The sequence below is a fragment of the Ambystoma mexicanum genome, chromosome 5q (genome assembly GCF_040938575.1).
Source record: "Ambystoma mexicanum isolate Mex_15411 chromosome 5q, UKY_AmexF1_1, whole genome shotgun sequence".
Lineage (NCBI taxonomy): Eukaryota > Metazoa > Chordata > Amphibia > Caudata > Ambystomatidae > Ambystoma > Ambystoma mexicanum.
Window position 1 is genome coordinate 1054250468 of NC_090933.1, and position 19223 is coordinate 1054269690.

Sequence of the window (19223 nt, forward strand, 5' to 3'; positions counted from 1 at the left end):
TAAGAAGAGAGTATACCTGTGTCTCTGTGGCATCAAACAACTCGGCCGAACTCTTTAAAATCTGTAAGGAGCTGGCCAATCCTGCTATAGACTCTACTTTTCCTGTCCTCTCCCAGGCCCTCTTCACGGCCCTGGCTTCTCATTTCATCACTAAAACTCAGGGCATCATGTCCACCCTCTCCTCCTCTCCATCCTCATCCCCCTCTCATGGCCCTCCTGGGGCCACCTCTTCTCCTCCCTTCTCCTCCTTTCCTTTGTTCACCCCTGATGACGTTACTAGACAAGTCCGATCTATGAAAGTCTCATCAAAAAAGGCTCTTCCATGTTCCTCCAGAACCATCAAGGACCACATTAACACCCTTGCTCATGCCCTGGCCAATTTCTGAAACCACTCTTTCGTCACTGGAACCTCCCCCTCTCCTCTGAAGCACTCCCTTGTTCACCCCCTTCTTCTGAAACCTTCTGCTGATCCCTCCTGTCAGGTCAACTATCACCCAATCTCCATTACTCCTTTCCTGGGCAAACTCCTGGAAAAGCTGGCAATCTCCCAGCTTAACCTTCACACTGAATCTGTTGGTTGTCTCCATGACCATCAGTCTGGCTTCAGAGTGGCCAGAAGCATGGAAACTGCTCTCCTGAACATCCACGAAGACCTGCTCTCTAACCCCGATTCTAACCTTCCTTCTGCCCTCATTGTCCTCGTGTCATGATGCCTACCCCCGGGTATCCGGATCAAGCCCATCAGCCCCGGGAGCAGGCATCCAGATATTTAATAAAACCCCAGCAGCCCCGGCTGGGGGCTGTCTGGGTTCAGTCCTGGCACCTTAGGCGCCAGGCTCATAATAGGAATCAGTCCTGGCGCCATAGGCGCCAGGCTCATAGACTTTATTTACCTCATGCAGACCATGCTGCAAATGAATCCAAGCCAACGTGAGACCTGGATGGGACTATTTTACTACAGGGACTATTTTTTACTCGGGTGTGTTTCTAGGGACTTCTTACCTGGAACTACTTTGGAGGCTATTTAAACCACGCCCGAACAGCAGCACATGCTTCGCGTTATTCTGCATCCAGCAGCGTAACGCTCACCGTGCCTGCAGTCAGCATCCAGTCTTCAGCCACGCCCGTCTCGAATCCAGAGTTCCTAGCAATAGAAGAAAGAAGAAGGAAAGGTTAGAAAACAGATATTATCTCAATCCTTACCTGAATTCCGGATCCATCACGTCTTCGAACTTGAAGAGGACATTATTCTACACGCGTCACATCGCCAGCTGCAGCGCTGCGCCATACTCACCAGTCCTCACAGCATTTTTTGATCCGGCGCAGCTTCCATCATTTTCTCCGCCAAATTCCACCATCTAGGGGAGACAAAGAAACATAAGGTGAGCCGAGAGAGCCAACAAATACAATCTCTCCACCATAGACTTACCTGATTAATAACCGGAGGCATTATTCTGTAACAAACCACAACTTCTTACACCACACCTGTAAGGAGAGAGAAACCAGCAATTTAAACACACGCATCTTTTGCCGGACAGTTTTACCTGAACACCATCAGCTGCCAAAAGACAATCTTCTCTTGGACCCAGCTGCAACACAAGAAGGAATGTACAAGAATGAACATCGGACATATTGAACTCTTTGAACTTTGTACTTACGGGTTCTCGACTGGAACCTCGGAGTCAATATTCACCCGGAACTCTTCCAGCGCCTTCAAACCAGTGAAGTAACTGGTATCTACGCGCCCCTGCATTCCACGCAGGATGGAGAGCTCATCATTTACAAACATAAGGTGAGCTTACTGAAAGTGAATATCGGTGGTGATTAGTGGAGAGAACAGTGGGGTGCCATTACTAAAATCCACAGGTGGCTAAATCCCTTTCTCCATTTGCAGGAGAATACTTCTACGGATTAAGCAGATGAGATTAGGCGGCCCAGTCCAGTCTGTCATCTCTGCACTGCGCTTCACGTTGGAGGAGGTCGCAGCTGTCCGGGTCCGATCGACGCCCCTGTGGGAGCCAGGTGAGCGTAACACCTCGATCTTTCCACTGCTTTTAATATGGTCAACCATGCCATCCTGCTCAACCGGCTCCATGATAACCTGGGTATCACAGATCATGCCCTGGCCTGGCTGACCTCCTTTCTCACTGATCGACCCTCCCAGGTCCAACTCGGGTCCTTCCTCTCCTCTATCTCTCTGTCTACCTGTGGTGTTCCCCAGGGGTCTAATATTTATCCCTGGCTGTACAACCAATATCTGGCACCTCTTGCCTACCACATAGCCACCCTCTGTTCCAACTTCCAGTGCTATACAGATGACACTACGCTCAACTTCAGGCTCCCCTCAGCCACCTCTACTCCTTCTCTCATTCCACCCGCTGGCTGCACCTATGAGTACCTGCACTGCCACCCGCTGGCTGCACTCTTGTTTTCTCCTGTGGCCCGCACTTCTCCATCCTCGCCCTTCCCTGAGCACTTCTCCTCTCTCCCCTTCCCTGCTCTTGCGATATCTGAATGACACAAGGCCTAGTAAAATCGCTGTTTTGTCCTACTTTTTGTCCCCCCCCCTTGTCGTGCCTAGAAACACATGTGTACAGGCGCGTTATAAATGCCATATCACATCATATCATATATCATATCATATCAGTTTGTCAAGGCAAACAAAAGCAGGGTCTCGGCCATATATTTATTTTAAGTAAGCTGCTTGGGCAGCATAAGCAGTAGTTTTCGAATTGTAGTATAGTAGAAGTTCATTCTTATTATATGTTTTGAATATATAGAACCCCAAATATGTGAAGTGCGAGATGCCCTCAAGCTCCACAATACACAAACTCCATTTAAAGTTGTTATATTGTGCCTTCATGCCATGTCTAAATCAGGGACGTCATTTCACCAAAACGCCAGGGGTAGCAGAAGTAACATCACATGACCCTTAAAAACCTGAGAACATAACCGCAAGTGATGTAATTTGACCTCAACGTCATGTGACATCACAGGAAGTGATGGCAAACGACATTCCGTTTTTTCAGATGATTCTACCACCCGTGTATCCAGGCGCCCTTATTTCAGGCAGATATAAGATCCGAGGCACAAAGGGAGGCGTGATTTGTCTACGATCACACATTTGGGGAATGTCATCTTCCATATTCGACGTGGGGTCTATATGTAAAACATGCATAATGCAGTACTTGTAACAGGGTAACCAAAATCTCGAACGCAGGCGACAGCTAGAGTATGAAACATCTATAGATCAATGGACACATGAGTACTCGTTATCTGTGGCGTTGCTGTGTTAAACAAGCCAAAAAAGCACTGACCTGGGCATGCGGGCACTGCCTTTTACCAAAGAGCAAAATGCTGCATGAGCAAGGCCTGATGTAATCAAATGTAATCATTGTAAGGAACTCATGGTGGTAACAGTAAAGACAGACATAAGTGATCACAGTTCAAGGGTGTTTATTAAACTGCAAAGGTAGGTTGGAAAAATGCCTAATCTAAACCTAAATCTAAGATGGGAGCAAGCTTCGACCATCAAATAATAATAAGGCAGTCCTAGTGGCATCTTGTTGAATAAAAGGGCCTATACTAAGAAAAACCTATTGCCAATCCTTACGCTAAATACAAAAGAAGTGTGGAATAATGTTCATAAGAAAGAAGGAAGTGGTCTACAAAATGTTTCTTGCTGCTGTGGGCCAAAAGTTATTTTTTGCTTGCAATTGGGTGATGCCTTTCTCCCTTCGATCCCCCTCTTCCGTGCGCAGATCCCTAGAAAGTTCCTTAATGATACCAAGACCACTGATTTCTTGCTTTCAAGGGCCTCATAAGTTCGAAGTATCAGAACAAAGATTCAACTAAAAGTTCTTCTCTGGTTTTATTTGGGTGATAGTTCTACACACCTCGGTTCCCCCCTTCCAGGCTCAGACCCCTCTCGAATATCACCTTCTCTTTGTCGGTTTCACTCTGGCATGGCATGCATTGAAAGACATTCCCTCTTGTACTTTTCTTTGTTGCATTCATGGGTCGGTGGGTGTTTGCTTCTCACCCTTGGATCCCCCTCTTCCGGGCTCAGATCCAACACAACTGTTTGCCTCCCTCGATCTGGTTCACTATGGCTTTCAATACAATTTTGTTGGTGACATTCGCGAATCATAATGTCTTTTTAAATAGTTCACTGTGGACATCCCTCGTCGGGTTCACTGTTGTCAACACACTGTATTTCTGGACTTTAGACTTTGCTCCCTCTTTATCGGCATCCCTCTCTCGGGGTTCACTCTTGCCAATCTTGTCAATCATGCCTTTATCATGCAACTCTTATGATGCAGCATTCACTTCCCTTAGCTTCACAATCATCTGTTGGTCAAAGACTTTCGACTGTACAGAGGATTTTACAAGACCCCTGTATGACCACTTTGAACCCCTTCTCGCATTTCCCAAGGCCTTCTGGTGCTGGTAGTTCCAACAATCGGATAATCGCACAGAGTTTCCTGAGTAAGCACCCATGTGGTGCCAGACTCCTCTGTTGCTGGATGTCCCCCTTTTCGATATCAACAGTTCTTTGTAACTTTTCACAGTTCAATTAGCCGTTTGCTACTTTTGGTTCAACACAGTTCGCTTTCTTATCAGCTCTCCCCTCGACTCACCGGCTGTGATGAACCGCTTGGCTTTCTTCTCTCTGGAGTCAAGGATGATACTACAGAGACATGCGCCTCTCCCCGGCTTTGTTATCAGCGGAGGAGGGTCTTGTGTGCAATCTGCTGCAACACACGCTGGCTATTGTTAACAGTCTTATGATTCCTTCTGAGGAGGTTTTACGTGCCCTGATCCAAAAGGGCAAGGTTGCTTCTCTCCTTGTCACACTCTCGGTTTGCGCCGTCTTTCTTCTCCTCTTGAACTGCCGTGTTGAGTTAGTTTTCTCGTCATGCGGTCTGCCTAGCTCTTATTGCGCTCTTGTGCGCCACCTTTTATCCCTGTGGGGAAGAGAAAGGGCCGTTAGGTGTGTGCAGTTCGGGTCAATTGCCTGACTCTGCCTGACCTTGGTTTTGGGAAATGTCAGGTAAATGGCTCGAGTGTTAGTCCGTCGTCCTTCGTGATATGCGAAAGTATTTGCATCGTAAAAAGGGGGGTAGAGTGTTTAAGCATCATACGTGGTAGGTTGAGGAAAAGGTGCCATAAGAAGGGGGATACCGTGTCTCACCTGCCGGTGTCCCAATTCCACTCCCTAGGACCACCCATCCAGGTGATCCTCCCTCACTGGTTTGCCCCCAGTAACTGGATCCAATAGCGATGGCTGTGTCCTGGCCACCTGGATGACAGACCCCCGGGGACAAGCCAGGGAGACACCTTCAGGTTTCTCACATTATTGAGCAGGATTTGGGACCTGATCACGAGTTGGGCGGTATTACCGCCGGATCATGGTTTGGGTGCTAACTGTTTGTCACCATTCCCCATTGGGCTCAATGGGGAATGTTCAGTGCAATTAATGCGCAGTAATACCACTAGCGGTAATTGCGCTGAAAATGGGCAATTGGGCAGACACTTAAATTTGTTAACCCGTAATACTGTTACAGCTGCATTTAAGGGCTACGGCCCAACTCGTGATCAGGCCCTATTAGTTTTAACAGAATCCCCTGGTTATAAATGTATCTATGAGTCAGCTACCTCTATGATAGAAGAAACCTATTAGACTGGTCTGCCTGCACACAGGGGATTGTACCTGATAATGTCATCTTTGCTGGGGTATAACACCAGGGAAAGGTTCTTTCACTACCCAAGAACCCCCATAGTTTGTATTATCTGAGCATAATACTGGGTGCCAGAGGACTTAAAAAGACCACACCATTTAATGTAATATCATTGCTGCACACATACATCCGAGGCACTACACAGTTGTTTTAAATTGAAAACACCCACGAGTTGCTTCTCACCCGGAGAATCACTGGCAGACTTCAAGGCAGGCACTGCACACTACCCCTTTGTCAGACAATGGCGAAGCACAACATCTGGAGGCCCCCCTGCAGGCCATGCTGTGGGGGCCCCACCAAGCTCCTTAAGAAAGAACAGGGCACGCCACACCCCGGGCCAGCCCGAACCACCACATGTGTGCAATGTCCATGATGATTATGCCACTGCAGGGGCATGCACTACTGCAAGTGAAAGAAGTAAATATGTTTTTTAATCAAAGCTTTAATGTTTCACATAGCATACATCGAAGGGGGCGGTGCCTGGTGCACAAATATGCCAATGACCAGTGGTGGCTGGTGAGTGTTTTCTTTTGGACAGTGTAAATATTTGCCACAAGTATATGATTATGACCGAGCGTAGCGAGGGAGCCTGAACTAACGAAAATGGGTTTGGGAGGTTAGGGGGGATTCTTCCCCCTCCCCAGAGAAAATGTTTTGAATAATGGGTTAAAATGGTGCATTACACAGCACACCTTCTGTGAAAATGTGTGGGTAAAAGGCCAACAATTTGGGTAAAAGGCCAACAATCGGTTTTATAGAATGTAGGGTAAATCATGAAAAAAAGTACAATAGATTCAAGTCACCAAAAAACATTTCCATGCTGGCTCCTCCAACATATGCTAGTATTCCCATATAATACCATACTCATGTTCGCTTTAAGGTGTTTTTTTATAGTATCATTACTGGCACTGGGCACAAAACTGGCCCTGCCAATAAATGCCAGTACTCCTATGTAAGAACATACATCAGTTAGTTTGGTCATTAAAAGTGACATGTCACAAGATGAAAACCTGTCCAAACTGGTTCCAATGCGAGCCAGTCTAGCCCCATAAGAACACTTATCATGCGTGAATCATCATAGATACTCAGTTAATAAAAAGTCATGCTACAGTAAAGAATATACAGGCTGCTACACCAAAACATCAGTCTAGCGAGGTAACACTACTTATCATGCTTGCTTTTTTGAAGATGCTGAGTAATAAATGTCATGCCACAGTAAGCAATTGCTAGACTGACTGCACCAAAATGCCAGTCTAGCCAGCTAATGGCATTATGAACTTGGCTTTGCCCGGAAATACCAGTTACACATGCAAAGTCAATAAAGGATGTGTCAAAAATGCTCTAGTGATCCACAGTCTCCCAGGGCCTTACACACACATGCATCCACTTTAACCCACCGGTCACTCACCCATGCATCCTCTCTCAGATTCATTCACACTGCATTCCCTGCATCTTCTCTTACATCCACTCATTGTATTCTCTACACAGGTACCCACCCACCCACCCTGAACATTCAAAAACACACCATCACATTCATACTCATTCACCCACCAGTCACTCCCTCATACACCTTATCCTACCTCCACCCACTGCATTCACAACACTGCCACACACCCACCCACCCAGAGCATTCAAAAATGCACCATCACATCCATACTCATTGAACCATCAGTCGCTCACACCTTCTCTTACATCCACTCATTGCATTCTCTACACAGGCACACGCCCACCCACCCACAACATTGAAAAACACACATCACATTAATTCTTATTCATCCACCATTCACATACATACATCTGACACACACTTCCCACGTGCAGCAAAATACCCATCATATTTTTGTTGTAGCTTGATGGGTGTACAGTCTATGAACCATATCACCAGCATATAAAAGCTAGTTCATAGGACTATCGGCAAGACGAGGGGGGGAAACAGTGTACTCCTTCAAATTTAGGGATAATATCAGAAATAATGGGGCTATAAAGTAAGGTGGCCAGGACGCAGCCCTGTTTGAGGCCACACCCTGTCTTAATAAGAGATAAAAACTCCCCAGTTGATTCATCCTCACTCTTACAGAGGCGTGAGAGTGAATAGCCATGGTCATGCGGTGCAGCTCACTTGAGCATCCCCATAAATGAAGTTTCCTCCAGCGTCGGTTCCTATCAATGTTTTCGAAAGCCAGGGTGAAGTCAATAAAAGCAGCATACACTGGTTGCGCCTTCTCCGTGGCTTCCCTTTTAAACAGCCCCAAAACAAATCCATTAACGTGGGTTCCGTCCCCTTCAGAAACCCAATCTATTGATGTCCCTTGCCCATACGAATAGCTCCTGTAACACTAAAGATTAAAACAATTTTGATGAAACATCCAGAAGTGCTATTGGGTGATAATTAGTCAGGTCTGTTCTTATGCCCTTTTTATAGGTGGGTACGATTATTGAGGCAGCCCAAGACACTGGCAGTTTTCGGACTGAGATGATGTGCCCAAATATCGCCAGTAGAATACCGGCCCAGCAGTCGATGTTACCTTTTAAAAATACTTTACAAAGTAGTTTAAAAAATCTAACTCTGTTTTATTCAATTGCTTGCAAGAGAATCAAGGTGACATGGTAGGATAATCTAAGTACTTTACAAAGAAAGTAGTAGTTTAAAAATAATCTGTCTGTTTTATTCAATTGCTTGAAATAGCCACCAGATGGCGCTGTGAGACAAGCAAAACATGTACTTTACAAAGCAGCTTTAAAAAATGTTATTCTGTTTTATTCAATTTCTTTGTTGGCTGTCTGCTGTTTGGTTCCCACCAGTGCTAAGGTAGCCAAGCTAATTCTACCATCCTGACATTGTTGGTGGAATGGAAAACAGTTGGTTTGTTTGTTTAGAGCAAGCTACATTCGACCCTTACGTGTGTGTCCTGTGAGTTAATGGGTTTTGGACAGTGCTCTGACCTAACCTCTGTTTAGCAAGTTTAACCAGTCAGTGTCACGACCCTCGGCCAAAACCCCCTCTGGCAAACCCATTGGACAGGTGGAGTCAGGACTCGGGCCTCTAGAGCCTGGCATCCTCTTCAAAACCCTCATGGGGCCAGGCTCATACACCATGAAAAACAATGTGCTTGGGAACAACTTTATTGTATTGTCAGCCAACATGGAGGCATCCACATAGCTTGGTTCCTAAGAACCAAGCTATGCAATCTAGTGTTTTGGGTGTGGTAGCCTAGGGACTACTTTACATGGACTATTTTGTTGGGGCTATTTAAACCACACCCGTGCAAGACAACACTCTTCGCGTTACTTGCAGCTTGCAATGTGACGCTGACCGTGTCCAGCTATTTCCTCGAACCTCGGAGAAGCAGAACCTGCAAGGAGACAAAAGGAACATCATTAGCAGCAGCATTTTACCTGCAGTCTTCATCTTTAAACACTTGCAGCTACTGAGAATAGCTTCCTCGAATCTGCACGCCTCCTGGACAGAATGACCTGAAAGAGGAAGATAGAGGCAACATTAAAGAAAGCAGTAGAGACATTTACAAATTACAAACTTCTCAAAAGGCTTACCTGCTGGTCGCCTCTCGGCTGGCACCACTCTGGACATTCCACTCACGCTGAAGAACACTGCGACCTACAAGGAAGGAAAACACAGGTTAGCAAAGGCAAGACTTCGCAGCGCTGCGCATAGCGCTTACCGCATCATAGCGCTCTTAATGCACCATCATTTACCAGCGGGGCTCAACCAAGCCAGTTCGCGTGCTGAAGCTCCGCATACCTAAGGGAAAAAAGAGACATTTTAAACAAAGAAAGGCATGCAGGATAGCAACACAACTAAAGAACAGCAATAAGACCTACCTGAACAATATCAAACGGGCCGGCGTCAGTGAAGTAACTGGTCCGCACTCGCCTATGAAAGACAACGCGCCCCTGCAAAGAAGGCAGGACAGAGAGCACGCCTAATTCTACCACAAGGTGAGGAGAGGGCGCCAGAGGGACTGCAATCATACGGGGGTGGAGAGAGGATACTTACCCCAGTCGGTTAGTCTTGAACACAGTCCTCCTGTATTTTCAGGCAGAACCTTCCCAGTAGACCACATCAGGGCAAAGCTGAGAAGCATACCAGCGAGTAACCCGGCTGGGTGGCGTCCCTGTGGATACCAGGAGAGCGTAACAGTCAGACAGACAAAGAGGTTGGTTCTCTCCTGTTTGTTTTCTGTTTAATCAATAGGGCTCCTGGCAATTCCCTGATCTATCCAGGTAAATTTAATAGTATACATACAATTTATCAGGACGACCAAACAAAATCACCACATCCATACATTCAAGAAATCATAGAGCTCATGCCACTCTTATAACATTTTTGTAAATGAATTTTGTTTTTAAAAAACAAGTGAATAATCAATGTTCAACAGGACAACAGATATAGCAACTATACAAGTAGTTGATAAACTGAACGGACATAGTGGTCAAAAACATTTAGTGTAAGACCAACCTACAACAAAGCAATCCCATGCAGTTTTATGGGACCGTACAATCTTGTTCATAAAAAGTTGATTTAAACAACTAAGAATAATGACAGTGTTGGCGTTAAACACTGGAGGAAAGAATGTTGACACATATGTGTTTCGGCCATGAAAAGCTGAAGTAATTAGCCTGAATTTGGGTGGCCTTCATCAGGACAATCAAGGGAGTATGGTGGTGGAGCAATGAATGTGTAGTCCTGTCTTGCTCTGCCTACAGAAAGAAAAGCGAAAAATGTGTAAGGATGGGTGTGATCGTTTGGGTAAGTGATTGAGTATTTTAGTCTAGCATTAAATGCTGCTGATTGTTAATGAGGAAACCACCCCCTGTGATCAGGGTTGATGTTCTTACCATGTTCAATTAGTTAGGCACGGTCTAGTGGGACTCCACTTCAAACTTGACGGTGGGTTCCGATCAAGAAGCACCGATAGAAATTCAAGGCTTGATCTTGTTCATGCAGATATTGCTGAAAGATAAACATGATGTCCTTAGTGGTGTTCCCAAAGAACATAAGTGAAACTCTGTTATGTTCATACTGAGGTGGTTTGTGCATGATAAAACAACAGGAAATAATAAGTGATATATCATATCACTAAGTGCGAGGCCCATGCAAAGTGGAAGGCCTGGGCATGCACTATAATGGGTTAGGGGTTCAATTTGAGGTGCTTTTTGGTGATACCCTTAAATTTGTACTCTCGCGACCGATACTTTTGCTCCAAATCTATTTGGAAATTGGAATTTTTGAATTGGAGATTCTGTTTTCTTAACCTTCAGTTTGTCGCACAGGTGTATGCAAACACGGAGACCATGAGCTCCTCAACTCCGTTAGTAAAAATAGAAAACTTTTTTGGTTTTGCTTGCACCTTTCTTTGCGCCAGTATTTCCTGTCTTCACATATATGACATATGCTATTCCCAACGTATAAATGAAAGCATTCAAGTCCGTCTACGTGTAGATTCTTTTAGTTTTGTGATAATTCTAGCCCCTTTTGAATGACACGTGTTTCGGCTTTACACTTTGCCTTTCTCAAATCCGGGCATTTCCTAATGTATCGCGGTCCGAATAGTCTGCCTGCAGTCCAGTTAGTAATTGGGGTCAAATCCCATCTGATGAAAAAAGTTCAATTCGTGCTCCAAGAGTCGAGTCAGTTATAATGGGATAGGTGTGCTAGCCCTGTGCCCGGATTAGAGCAAACCCAACACGAGAATGACAAATCAAGGGTATCCAACTGACAGCTGTTGTTTTCAGTGATTATCTTAACTGGTATTTATCTTAGAGTGATCTGTAGATGTCAATTGCCTTTTACACCGCTCCAGCAATGGTGTGATTACACTTAGCGCCCAGAGTTTGGATGTCTGTGGCACAGAAGCATAAGTGACCTTTTGCTCACAGACAAAAAACCTGATCCCAGTGCCAATGTGCCTAAAGTGGGCTCAGAGGGTGAATGAAGAACCACTGTGATACTTCCATAAACGGCTGTTGACAGCCGTAGAGCCACAGTGAAATATTGTCAGCCGCGTGTGGTTGGCGTTTACATATCTAGTACATGTATCGTGAGGCTGGGGCCCATAGCTACGCTATATTCGAACTATGATCGGGAATCTTACATATGCATAAAAGATTCTGTGGATCTGTGATTCCACCCACGTATCCGGTTTGCAGCAGGCCGCACACACTGGGCCTCATTACAACCTTGGTGCTAAGTGCACCAACTTTACCACCATGGTGTAAACTCCGTTTACACCATGGTGGATGGCGGATTTACCGCCCCATTCCAAGGTGAGTGGGGCGGTAAATCCCCATTTCCCATTTTCCCTTCCCCATTCCCATTTTTGCCCCATAGGGCATAATGGGAGTGGGGAAGGCGCTAATTACGCCGCCGTAAATTACGGCGGCGTAATTAGCACCATGGCAGGTTAGCGCCATGGATTTTAACGCCTGCTAAAAGCAGGCGTTAAAATCAGAATCAGGCTTTAAGGGTTAACGGTGGCGTTAACCCTTAACGCCTGAGTTGTAATGAGGCCCACTGTGTGTGAAAAGCCGGCGCTGTTTGAGCGTCGTACTTTACAGTTACGATGCCTCCGTAACCTAGGCAACGGGATTGGAATCTTCGACGGCCATGTTGGAAGGGTTTGGGATGGTGCAAACCGCAATGTAATGGTAGAGTCCACATGAGATATGGACATAAATACTTGGCCACAAAGGTTGTGAAGTGAATATCTGTGCATTACTGACGGTGTTCTCCACAATAAATCTGCAAAACCGCACATTGAAGTGCGCGTATGTTGATCATGGTCACGCCGGAAAGCCGCCTCTGAGATCCTGTTTTTATGAGTCATACCATTGAGGTATTTGTAATGTCATGTTATATATGCATTGAATGCCTGGTTGGGTAGAGATGATGTAATACAGCATTAAGTATTCACATTGATCAAAAAGCCACCCTGTACAGATGGCATAAATTGTACAGGGTAAATATGTGTCACATTTGTGGAAAAAAGAACAGAAACAGAGCTACACTCTTTAACATTGCCACCCTTAAAGTTAACAGTCTTGTGGTGAAGGGTTAGGTATTAAATTAAAAGGTTTAAAGGAAACATTTATGAACAAGTCTAAAAATACCTTTTCTTGCATTAATGGCTTTATAAAAAAACATTTTTTATTTCAACTTTTTTAGGTTACTTGCAGACAGGTTACAGGAAGGTCAGCGTTCGTACATTTGGATTGTTACAACTTTACATAGAACATATATTACATTTTGTTGATTTAGCATCTAATGTATATGCCCGAGCTATGTGTCAATGCACATCTCTCAGCTCCAGAACCTATGCATTGTGTTTGCTCCCCTTTGTTTGCATTTCGGGCATTTATCTGTAGTATTGGGAGAGAATCGTGCACTTTCGCTGGTGTGTTGTGTAGTCTAGTCAACACTTTGAAATGTATGAGTTAGAGTCATGCATTCAGTGACACCTCTTTTGTTAGGAGACAATACCTTTGCCATTTAGTCTCATCTATGTTTGTCCCTATGTCTCCCTCCCACTTCCTCTTCGCTATGCTTTGTTGTACTCTCCGGTCTTGTATTTTCCCATATAGTCTGGACAGCAGTCCTTTCCAGCTATCGCCTTGCACCACCATTTCAATGCTGTCGCACAATGCCGGTTCCTGTGGAAATGATGGCCATCTCTTCCTAGCCGCTGCTTGTATGCGATAATATTGTAGCATCCTAACAGGATTGCCTTCTAGTTTGGATTTGAATTGTTCCTCCATTACAAATCTGCCCTCAGGGTATAGATCTCCTAGTTTCATAATATTCTCTGAGTCCCATGGTATTCGAATATCACTATTGAACATGTGGTGGAGCCCAGGGCAATTCCACAGTGGGATTTTGTTGCAATGGAGGGCTTATATACCCAGCTGTTGAATATATGGTTCCATGCATTCACCATTGTGCGCACTGGGTTGAATGAGCATGTGTCTACATAGTGATCATTTAGAATAATCGATTTAAGATCGGCTGGGGACACCCCAGAGCACTCCAGTACCCGTTGTGGAGGGCTCTCTTCCTGTCTATACCAAAATCCTGCGTAATGAGCCTGTGCTGCCAGGTAGTACAGTTCGACGTCCGGAGCCGTTAGGCCTCCTCTACCATAGGGTTCCGTTAGGGATTCCCAGTTTATACGGGCCACTCCCCACACAAACCGTATCGCCAATGTCCGGAGTTTAGCAAAGAATTTGCGGCCTGGCCATATTGGGATGGTATTAAAATAGTATAGTAATTTGGGCACCACTACCATCTTCAACAATGAGATTCTGCTATATAGCGACATGGGGTATTTAGTCCAGAGATTTAGCTTAACTTCCAATGTATTAAGATATACTTGGTGGTTATTTTCATAGAGCAGTTTCTGTGTTCGTGATATTACAACCCCTAAGTATTTGAAGTTGAACTGTGCCCAGCGAAACCCATGGAGGTCCTCTGGTTTGTTAGTTTTCTTAGTGAGTGGGTATCATTCCGATTTGGCAATATTGATCTTGCATCCTGATTGTTTTGTAAACCTGGCCACTTCTTCCATTACTGGCTTAATGTTTATTCTGGGGTTCCATTGATATAGTAAGGTGCAGTCTGCATATAGTGAAATTATCTGTGGGGGCCCCACTATGTGTATCCCTCTGTGTCCATGGTGATCTCCCATCTGTCGAAAAAGTGGTTCTATTTTGAGGGTGAACAGGAGGGGGAGAAGGGGCACCCCTGTCGTGTTCCCCTACCAAAGCAATTGATTGTGATAGGTTCCGTTTGTGCGGACCCTGGCTGTTGGATTAGTGTATAATAGCCTCACATATCTTATAAATCGTTCTCCCAGCCCAAATCGTTTCAGTGCACCAAATAGGAAATTCCATGAAACTGAATCAAATGCCTTCTCGGCATCTAATTAGGTGGCAACAGCCGAGGCTCCAGGCTGTGAGATAATCCCGAAGAGGTCGTTGTAGATTCAGGGCCGTTGATCTACCCGGTATGAAGCCTGGCTGGTCAGGGTGTACAAGACTAGACATGTATTATGAGAGTAGCCTGTTTGTCAGAACTTTTGCGAACACTTTTGCATCATTGTTTATTAGTGACAGTGGGCGATAGGAGGATACTTCTCCGGGGGGCCTGCCTGGTTTCAACATCACTGTTATCACTGCCACATCACTGAATAGTGATGTGGGAGAAGCCCGTTGGTACTTGATTCCTCCCATACCTTAAGTAGGTGAGGCACCAGAATATCTCCATATGTCTTGTATAGTTCTATTCCTAGTCCGTCCTGACCTGATGCTTTGCCCGAGACCAATGAGGAGATAGCTTCAACCAGTAGTGTTATTGGTCTGCCGAGTGCCTCTCTGGCTTTGTCATCTAAATTAGGAAGGACTATCTCGCTTAGCTACTGATCTACTTCCTCTTCTGTATTAGTATCTGAATTTGCATATAATTCTTTATAGTACTTTAGAAATACCACGTTTATCACTTCTGTCTCAGGTATGATATGCCCCTCTGGTCCCTATATGCCTGTGATGTGTTGCGTCCCCTTCTCACCTCTAGCTATTCCTGCCAGTAAGTGTCCTGATCTGTCCTCTTCCCCATATCTACGGGCCTGGACTTGCTTAACCATAAAGCATACCTCCTGGTCTGCTAGCTTGAGGAATTTCAAAATGTTTCCGTTAATAATCCCCAAGTTTGCCCTGTCTCTGGTCGACCCATATTCATTTTCCAGTTTCCTTAACCCGTGTTCTATTTTGCTTAGATCTCGCCTGGTTCTTTTAAGTATTCCAGATGTGCAGGATATCATTGTACCCTGCAACCATACCTTGAATGTCTCCCACACCGTTGCATAGCATGACACTAATTCTTTGTTTATTGTAAAATAAATCTTCTATATTTTTGCATAGAGTTGATGCCAATGCAGCCTCTGATAGTGCTGCTGGTGTCATCCTCCATAATGGTCAAGGTCTAGCTTTAGCGGTTAGTAATAGAGATATCACCACTGGGGAGTGGTCTGGTAGGGCGCGTGGTAAAATGTTACTCTTGCGTAGTGTATACGACCATGTCGCTGACATCAACCAGATGTCGATTCATGACAACGCATCATGTACCGTGGAGTATTAGGTGTGTTCGGTAGCGGTGTTCTTCCCTCCATACATCAACCAGTTGATGCTGTATCATTATTTGTTTGATTGCGGGGGCTGCAGCTGTAAGCCCCCGTTATCTGGTGCTGGATCTATGTTATGTTATGTTATGTTATTCAGATTTATAAGGCGCCAATGCCCGTGGGCATCCAGGCGACGAAGGACAGCAGCGGTGGAGAAAACTACAGTAGATCCTAATTGAACAGAATGGTCTTTATCTTTTTTTATGGAAAAGAAGATGATCCTCAGTTTGACGTATTTTGATTGGTAACGCATTCCAGGCTTGTGCACCCTGAACATGAAAGGCCCGTCCCAAACCACAAGATCTTTTAGTTTGTGGCAGTACCAACAAGCAGCCCTCCATAGATCTTAGGCATCTATTCGGATGATAAATATTAATCCTCTCCTTCAAATATGAAGGGGCATTTCCGAAGATGCATTTATGGCACGTGGTAAGCAATTTAAATTGAATACGAGGTGCCACTGGGAGCCAATGCAGCTTTCTTCTAGCAGCGCTAGTAGGTTTGGAGCTTTTCATCTGGAAGATGATTTGAACTGCTGAATTTTGAATTTTCTGCAACTGTTGAACATTTGTTTTGCTGGCTCCTCCTAGCAAATCATTACAGTAGTCAACACGTGGCAGAATTACTGCTCTTACGAGTTTTATGCGGTTTTCCACTGATATTAGCGGGGCAACTTGTCTCAGTACCTTAAGATGGTAGTTGGTATTAGAAGAAATGGCTGTGACATGTGCCTCGCTATCAAGGCTATCCTCCATGTACCTGCCCAAGGTCTTGACTTTCTGCACAGTTTTGATTTGATTGCTTTCAATGGAAAAGCAGTTGTATTTATGGTTCAGTTTAGATTGAGCGTGTTGTGGCCCAAAAAGCATCAGCTCAGTTTTAGCGGCGTTCAAACAGAGCCGATTCTCTGACATCCACTGCTTAATAACATGGTATATTGCAGTCAGAGTTTGTTGATCGACTTCATAGTTCCCGGTTATGTCCAAAACCAACTGAAAATCATCTGCATCTGCATAATTGCAGAAGAAGATCCCCAAGGTTTCCAACTCAACACATAAAGGTAATATATACATATTAAACAACAAAGGCGAAAGACAAGCCCCCTGGGGGACTCCACATGTTATTGTTAGTGGCTCGGAAACATCTCTGGTTATGTCTAGGATCGTGTTCAGGTCCCCGCCCCATAGGACGGGGATATCAATCCTCTTACCTATTAATTTGGATATGTGAGCAAAGAAACTATGGTCATCAGTGTTTGGGCCATATGTGTTCACTAGCATAATTTCCTCCCCCATGATTGTCCCAGTAACAAGGACATATATCCCCTCAGAGTCAATCTGGACCTCCTCAGCTTCGAACATTAATGATTTGTGTATTCGGGTGTTTACCCCTCTTGTTTAGGATAAGTAACTTTGTTGCTGCCATTTCGGTGCAAATTTGTCGTGTACTGGGCTCAGAGCATGTGTTTCCTGTAGCATTACAATTTTAGGGGAATGTCTTTCGAGATAGGACAGAATCTTTCTAGCTTTGATGGGGTTAATAAGGCCTCGCACATTCCATGACATCAGTTTTATTGGTTCACCCTTTTGACCTACAGTTTGTGCAAATTGTCCATGTGTGTTTTTCTTGGCACCAATATTTGCCTCTTGGTGTCGCATCGACCCGTTCACCCATCTGCAGGCTTTTTATTCCAACTTCTCTCCCTAGAACCTCTGTGTGACTTTCTTAGTCGTTCATCCAAGACCCCACCTACTCCCCTTCCCCAACTTTTCCCGAATCCTCAACTCTGTAAACTCCCCCCCACCCTCACCATCTACCCCAATGATGATGTACCCTTTGTGTAACCATGGAACGTCCCTGGGGTAGGTTGTTTGCAACTGCCATCACTTGGCCTGCCTGTCGGGTGCCGCCGTCAGGCTTCAACTAAACCATTTTTGTGCCTGTACATTTGTTACAGTCTGGAACCGTTGCCATAAGGATTTGATAGTGTCTCTCAGTCATTCCCCACATCCTCTGGTCTCTCCTCCGGTCTTGGGGCTCGGTTCTGGTCTCCGCCGTGGTCCGGTTGTGGAGTGGGAATGGATGCCTCCACATAATTCATAGCATCTGTAGGATTTTCAAACAAGTGTGCTCTCCCTCCATATTGGATTCAGAGTTTCGCCGAAACATTAAAGCATATGGGACTCGCTGTGCTCTCAACGATCGTTTCACTGGATCATACGCTCTTCTTTGGGCTTGTATCCCGGGTGCAAAGTTTGGGTAAATGTGTATATTGTTTTCCTCGTAACGAAGAGTCCCTTGCTCTCTTCGTAGCTTCAGGGTGAGGTCTCTGTCTCTATAATTTAGCATTTTGGCAGTGATTGTACGTGGAGGGGCACCTGGTCTCGGCAGAGGAGCAAGATTGCGATCTGCCCGTTCAAGCAGGAATTGTGTAGAGAAAGTGCCTGATGCAAAGAGGGTTTTCAGGAGTGTTTCAATAAACGGTTCCATTGGGCCCCTGCATACCGCCTCCGCCACCCCTACTATGCGCACATTATTTCTCCTGGAACGTGACTCTAAGTCTTCTCATTTGCCTCTCACTTTGGCTGAGTTCCATCTTTAAGCTGGAGATGTCAGGGTTGTGTTGTCCCACATTGTCTTCTACTTCTCCAATTCTTGTTTCTGCTTCGTTGATACGGCCGCTCTCCTTTTCTAACTTGGATTTCAGTAATCCTATAGTTGCGACAATGTCGTCTAGTTTTACGTTCACTGACATGAAACCACTGTGCATAGCCGCTAACAGAGGGTCCTTGCGAGAATTTTCGGTCGTTGTTCCTGATCTGCCATCTCGGGTGGGGGTGTGTCTGATGTCCCTGGGGTTTGGGCTTAAGAACTAGAAAAGGAGTTCATTGGGCCTTTTTTCTTTCCTGTGCCCTTTGTCATGTTGTGCTGTTGCTTTAGTAGGGGTGTGTTTCTGTAGGTAGCCAAAATGCTGTTGCCCCTCTCCTTGAATTTGGGCTGGTTGTGTGGTACGTTCATGTCAGCGTCCCTCCGTGCAGTTAGTACTTCTCATTGTGCTTGGTTGTTATGTAGTGTCTCTGCAGTTGTTTATGCTAGGGCTGTGGTCCTCCTAAGTGGCCAGTATAACTCAGGGCTCCTTGCCTCAGCTTCCAATTTCCTGCCTTTACTGGGTTCTAGTCTTCAGTAGGAAGGAGAGTCTGTATGTGTGGGAGCAGTTTGTCCTGTGAGCACTACCCCTGCCTCCTCGTTAAGTCACCAAAGTGCAGGACAGTGTCTTCCAGGTTCTGGCCCT